This window comes from Quercus suber, unplaced genomic scaffold (genome assembly GCF_002906115.3).
Source record: "Quercus suber isolate HL8 unplaced genomic scaffold, Cork oak 2.0 scaffold_342, whole genome shotgun sequence".
Classification (NCBI taxonomy): domain Eukaryota; kingdom Viridiplantae; phylum Streptophyta; class Magnoliopsida; order Fagales; family Fagaceae; genus Quercus; species Quercus suber.
The window spans coordinates 371,125-379,080 of NW_027069794.1; positions in this window are offsets into that span (position 1 = coordinate 371,125).

Here is a 7,956-nt window from a genome sequence, read left to right on the forward strand (position 1 = left end):
ATCAACTAGAAGTCTCCACTTCCATGATCAAGACAAATCATCGTAATTGATATGTTATAGTCTTCGCAGATGAAATGCCCAATTTCATCACCGATTACGAACTATAATTCTGAGTTTACAAAGAACTTGTAAATTATATCTTCTGTGACTAAATCACATAAATCACATATTATGCATCTCATGAACTATGTGATAATGTCCGAATATTCATGTTACCATTATTTCAGATAATAATAATAAAACAACTTTATTTAACACAATATTAAGTCATACATAATGTCATACACAATGTCACACTTAATATCATACATAGCATCATACAATAGGATTTAAGGGCACTAATCCTAACAATCTCTCACTTGCCCTAAAGACTATTGTGCATTAATCTAACTCCCACTCCCTCCAAATGTGACTCGAAAGTCTTTTGAAGCAAGACTTTAGTAAATGGATTTGCTAGATTATTTGCACTTTCAATCTTTGCTACCACCACTTCTCCACGGGCAACAATATCTCGAATGATATGGTACTTCCTCTCAATGTGCTTTCCTTTCTTATGATTCCTTAGATCTTTAGATTGTCCAATTGCTCCACTGTTATCACAAAACAATGTGATTGGAACTTGCTCCATTCTTATTACACCAAGGTCAGAAAGGAATTTCTTGAGCCATACAGCTTTTTTTGCTGCCTCACAAGTAGCAACATATTCTGCTTCCATGGTGGAGTCCGCAATACAAGACTGCTTAATACTCCACCAACTTATGGCTCCACCTCCTAAGGTAAACACATCCTGATGTGGATTTTCTGAAATCTAGATTTGATTGAAAGTCTGAATCTGTATAGCCAATAGGTATCAAATCCTCACTTCAGTAAATGAGCATATAATCTCTCGTTCTCCGTAGATACTTGAGAATATGCATTACAGCTTGCCAATGTTTTGGTCCTGGATTTGATTGATATCAGCTGACCATGCCTACTAAATAGCACATATCTGGTCTAGTACAAAGCATGGCATACATAAGACTTCCCACTGCCGAAGCATAAGGAACTTGTCTCATCAAATCTTCTTCCTCTTAAGTCTTAGGCTTTTGGTCATCAGACAGAGGAACTCCATGTCTGAAAGGAAGTAATCCTTTCTTGGAGTTTTGCATGCTAAACCGTTCTAGAACCTTATCTATATATCTAGCTTGTGATAAGCCTAACATCCTATTCTTGCGATCTTGCCAAAACTTGATCCCTAGAATAAAGTTAGCCTCATCTAAGTTCTTCATATCAAATTGGCTTGACAACCAAACCTTTACTGATGACATTACCCCTACATCATTTCCAATGAGTAGAATATCATCAACATAAAGCACTAGGAACATTACTACTTTATCTCGATGTCTTTTGTACACACATGATTCATCAAGATTTTGCTCAAAACCAATTGACTTGATTGTTTGATCAAATCTGATGTTCCATGACATAGATGCTTGCTTAAGTCCATAAATGGACCTTTTTAACTTGCATACCATATGCTCTTGATTCTTAGCTATGAAACCTTTCAGTTGCATCATATAGATTTCCTCTTCAAGATTGCCATTAAGAAATGCAGTCCTGACATCCATTTGCCAAATCTCATAATCAAAATGAGCAGCAATGGATAAGAGAATTCTGATAGATTTAAGCATTGCTACTGGAGAAAAGGTTTCGTCATAATCAATACCTTCTTTTTGTGTATACCCTTTCGCCACTAGCCTTGCTTTAAAGGTTTCAACCTTTCCATCTATCCCTCTCTTCCTCTTGTAAACCCATTTGCAACCAACATGTTTAATGTCGTTAGGCGCCTCTACAAGATCCCAAACTTGATTGGAATACATGGAATCTAATTCAGATTTCATAGCTTGGACCCAATGATGTGCATCTATATCATTCATTGCCTCTTCATAAGTGTAGGGATCTGATTCAACCTCTTCAAAGATAGCTTCATAAGTTTCTTCCAAACCTATGAATCTTATAGGAGGCCGAACAATTCTCCCACTACGACGAGGTACTTGTGTACTAGACATCTCATTAGTAGTATCTTGCAGTGTATCTAATACAGTCACATCATCCCTAGTTTCATCCATTGGTTGTTTATTTACAGGTTCATTCATTTCAGATAATACAACTCTACTTCTAGGAGTAAAATTATTCATATAGTCATTTTCCAAGAATTTGGCATTTCTGCTAACAAACACTTTATTATCTTTATGACTGTAGAATAAACCTCCAACAGTTCCTTTTGGAAACCCTACAAAGAAAACCATTTCTGTTTTAGACTGTAACTTGTCAGACTTTCGTTTTAACACGTGCTGGACAACCCCAAATATGGAGATGTCTCACACTAGGCTTACGCCCATTCCACAACTCAACATGTGGTTTAGAAACAGACTTCGAAGGTACTAAATTCAGAAGATACATTGCAGTGTTTAAGGCATATCCCCAAAAAGAAATAGGTAGAGTTAAATAACTCATCATGGACCTAACCATATCTAAAAGAGTCTTATTCCTTCTTTCTGCTACACCATTTTGTTATGGAGTTCCAGGCGCAATCAATTGGGATACAATCCCATTTTTAGTTAAGTAATCCTTAAAATCCCCAAGAAGGTATTCACCACCTCGATCAGATCGAATGACCTTTATGTGTTTGCCTAATTGATTCTCAACTTCAGCTCTAAACTCTTTGAACTTTTCAAAAGCTTTGGACTTCCGTTTCATTAGGTACACATAACCAAATCTAGAGTAATCATCAGTGAATGTGATGAAATACTCATAGCCACCTCTTGCCTAGATTGACATAGGACCACATACATTAGAATGCACTAGTTCTAGCAAATCTTGTGCTCTTCTACCTTTTACATTAAAAGATCGTTTTGTCATTTTACCTTCCAAACAAGATTTACAAACTGGAAATTCATCAAAGTCCATGGGCTCTAAGAGTCCATCTTTGATCAGTCTTTGAATTCCATTTGAATTAATATGACCCAAACGCAAGTGCCAAAGATATGCATCACTAGTAGAAGGAAACTTTCTCTTTAATAATTTCACGTGTGAGTTATTATCTAATTCAAAATTACATAATTCATGCTTATCAGGAGTTAAAATATAAAGACCATCCATAATATTGCCAGAACAGATAAACACTTTACCCTTCTTTATTACAACATTGTCTTTAAGGATAACACAATATCCATGTTTACCTAAGTAAGTAGCAGAATTTAAATTCCTACGAACATTAGGTACATATAGACAGTCTTCCAATACTAAAACTCTTGACTTAAAACATAAATTAAACACTCTAACAGCTATAACCGGAATCCTGCTCCCATCAGCCAAAGTAAGAAACAACTCCCCTTCTTTAAGCTTTCTGGTCTCTTGAAACCCCTGCAAGGAATTGCAGATATGATTAGTACAACCTACATCCACACACCAAGAATCCGTGGGATTCTGTACCAAACATATTTCTAGAAGGAATGTATTATTCATACCCTTATAGCCTTGAATATTGGACAATTTCTCTTCCAATATCCTTTCTCACAACAATGGAAACATTTTCCTTTGAGCTTCTTTCTTTTGTTAGCAACCCCTAAGGCAATTTGTTTACCCTCTTGCTTGGTGAAGTCCTTCTTCTTCTTCTTCTTCTTCTTCTTTTTACCCTTACCTTTCGTCTTTGGTTGAGAAGTAGAAACTTCACCAACATTGGAAGTACCAAGGATGCCTTCCGCCGCTACCAATTCATTCATCAATTCAGACAATGTATAAACCTTTTTGTTCATATTGTAATTAAGTCTGAATTCCTTGAATGATTCTGGTAGTGACTGGAGTATCATATCCACTTGGGATTCTCCATCAATATCGGCACCTAAAACCTCCAATGTGTTCAGATTAGAGATCATTGTAAGACAATGCTCCCTTACTGAACTTCCTTCAGTCATTTTGGTATTATAAATTTGCCTCATGGTTTCTTGCCTTGCAAAACAGCCTTGCTCACCAAACATCTTCTTCAAACTTAGCATAATGTCTGAAGCTAGTTCTACATCATGCACTTGATGCTGTAGAACATTTGAGACAGATGCTAGGATGTAGCACTTAGCCATCTCATTAGATTTCTGCCAACGATCATATCGCTATTTTTCCTCAGAAGGAGCATCTAATGAAGGAAAGTTAGGACATGGTTTCGTAAGAACATACTTATGCTCTTCAGTAGTAAGAACAATGTCCAATTTTCTTTTCCAGTCAACATAATTGGATCCAGTCAGTTTGTTTTGATTAAGAATAGTAACAAATGGGCTAAAAGATACCATGTTCAAATCTGAAAACAATAAACATGAATATAATAAGTAAACTGGACATTATCAATTTAGCATATAAACATATAGTATGGAACCTTAATAAAACCATAATATAATATATGCATCGACAACCCAATCCCATATTCAATATCCCTCAACATAGAGTGAATATAAAATACTATGATTGATTGAGAACTATTCTCATTATTAGTGCTATCATGATAACTCTTATCAAACACTAATGATATGCTGTTTTACATTTGGCCTCTAAATAATGATAGTAACAACTCAGTATAGAGGATATTATAATATTTAGTCTAGTGTATACCATTGTCTAAAATTATGTGTAGCCATAGTTCATGCCCTTAATAGGCCTATTTTGTAGTACCATGATACAAAACACCATCCGCATGGAATGGAAAGCTCAAGGCTAAGACAAGGTGTTTGATCAAACCACTATAAACCAAGAAATTCAATCTTATAGGACAATGAAATAAATACTCTCCACATGGAATGCTAAGCTCAAAGCAAAGACAAAATATATATCTCACACTACTATGAACCAACAATGGAAGCCGTGAGATCCAACCCTTGTATCTCTCTCCCACTAGATGTTTTAAAGAAAAGGTTTTTAATTATAAAACATGCATAATCTAATTACAGATAGTCTTAGTACTTTTACATGTGAAAACACTTAGAAAAATTTCTGATTTTATTTCTTTCGATCGATCGAATGTGCCCCTCGATTGATCGAAAAAATTAAAAAATTCGAACTTGACCTTCTGACTTGTTTGATTGATACTCGATTGCCTCTCGATTGATCGAAAAACAGATTCGATCAATCGACTAACAATCGAAAATCAATCTATTTAAAAAGTCTGATCACTGTCTCACTCGATCGATCGAAAGTGATTTTCGATCGATCGAAAATCGCGAAACTCAAATTTTCAAAAATTTTCTAAGGCAGTTTTCTTCATGTTTCACGAACAAACATTCAACATATGAACATTACAGATAGAGATTGATGTCAAAACTAAATTCCATTGATGCTATAGCATTAAAAATCAATTTAACGTGCTTAAATTCAAATTTAAACAACATCATAACATCAATTTCAGTTTTCTTCAAATCATAGTTTCAACAATATGCAGAAAATTAAAAAACATAATCTTCTAACAATATGAAACTATCAACTCTGATTCTAAAACTCATAAAACATGTTAAACAGATTAGAAATTGAAGACCGCTCTGATACCAATTGATGGAAATAAGTATGTATGCAGCGGAAGATGAACGAATCTACTTCATTCGTAATCTATAACATACACTATGCAATTTTCAGAATTCGAATATAAGAGAGCATACCTTGAAGCGGTGAATTTCAAAACAAAGATCGAAGCAATTAGGAATACTCTTAATCTTCACTTCAATTCCACTAACGCCCAAGAAGTATGGACTCTCAATTAGTTACAAAAGGAAAATCAAAAGAGTGACTTACACTCTCATACACACCACCTTTCAATGATGTTTTTCACTCACAAATAATTCTGTACTCTTTTACTTTTGTATCCAACCAATTATCTAATTAGACTGGCCTTTTGGGTCTTTCCAATTGGGCTTAAGTATGTGGCTTGGAGTGGAACCAAAAAGGACCAATAAGACACTAGCTCCAATGGACCTTGAGCTTTTCTATCTGTTAGGTTCTAAAGATTTAGGATTTTATGTATTTAGAACTCTAATGTGTAGTGTTGGCAAACCATGATCAAAACAGGTTGTTTAGTCTTGTTTAGGCTTGCTCAAAGTATGTTTATTTGTAAAACTGGAATCGAGTGAGTGCAGATTTATTGGACTAAATCTGTAAGGCTCGATCGATCGAAAATTAGACTCGATCGATCGAACCACGTACAGATTTATTTTTCTGCAGAGTTCCAGTTCAGCCCAAACTCTATTTAAACGTCTTGGGGTTCAAGTAAAACACTTCTATATATAAGGAAAACCCTAGAACGTTTTTGGGACTTCTGAGAGAGAGATTAGAGTGCCTCTTGTGCCTCCTTTTATTTTTAGGGTTTTGTACCCAAACCTCTCTAAGTCTTTGTTGCTCATATTTGCGGTTTATGTGAATCTCTTGTGAGATCCTTGAGGAGCTTTCCTTCACATAAACTTAGGGTTTTTAAGGTAGAGATAATTTCAACATCTTGATGATCAACAAGGTTGCTACCATTGGAGATTAAAAGAAAAGCAAGCGGGGAGCTTGTAGCTGATTGAAGAATTCAAGAAAGAAGTAGTCCGTGGATTCGGAGCCTGCGCGTGGTCGTGTCAGGAAGTTCTACTGGTGGGTAGCATTAGGAAGTCGAGCGGGGAGCTTGTAGTCCTTTTGTACGAACTTCAATTCTTTCATAGTGAATTCAGGTTAGCCTTGAGGATCGGTGGGTCAAATCCTCCCCAGGTTTTTACCGTGTGGTTTCCTGGGTGATCATATCTTGTGTTATTTATTTTCCGCTGCTTTATATCTTGATATGATTGTTTAGATTGTTTTAACCTAGAATTGCTTAATTTGACTAAGTAACAACTTGGCTAATTAATCTAAGCTACGCAATCTGTGTGTTTAAGGGGTCTAAATTTCCATCACTATCAATTCTTGACAAGTCCAAAGTTACCATTAACTATATTTAATACTACTATATAAATATAGTTGCACTCTAGGCCTTATTTATAAATTATATCCCAAGACTTTATTGTACATGCAAACCCCTTCATAAAATATTCGTAGTAATACAAAGTCACAAATGTGGACTGCCATTTTGTAGATTACTACATCTTAATCCTTGAGTACCTGGTTTAATCATTTTAAGTTATTCTTCATATATTTATGAAAACCAATTTCATAAATATATATATATATATATACTTTACTAATTTCTTACCAATGTGGTTAGGCCTAACTCTCTAAATAACAAACTCATTAAACTTATCTCAAGGAATATTTTATATCTCCGCTAAGAGACTATGAATTCCATCTTAATAATATATGTTCCATCAACACTAAATATGGCTGCCCAACATACTAAGGTTTTGACCTTTACTTTAGATCTCATTCCTGATATATCAAAGTAACCTACATTTCATGATCAAGTCCATTATTCTCTTAGGATTAAGAGTTCATGCAAATATAAGTCGTGAGGTTTATTATTCATTTGACAGTCCTTAGGAGAATAACAAATCTCATAGTGGTTCAGGTCAATATGTCTTAACTTTTAAAACATATCAACATATCAACTAGAAGTCTCCACTTCCATGATCAAGACAAATCATCGTAATTGATATGTTATAGTCTTCGTAGATGAAATGCCCAATTTCATCACCGACTATGAATTATAATTTTGAGTTTATAAAGAACTTGTGACTTATATCTTCTGTGACTAAATCACATAAATCACCTACTATGCATCTCATGGACTATGTGATAATGTATGAATATTCATGTTACCATTATTTCAGATAATAATAATAAAACAACTTTATTTAACACAATATTAAGTCATACATAATGTCATACGTAATGTCACACTTAATATCATACATAGCATCATACAATAGGATTTAAGGGCACTAATCCTAACAAAAGCCATAGGGGAGATGCATA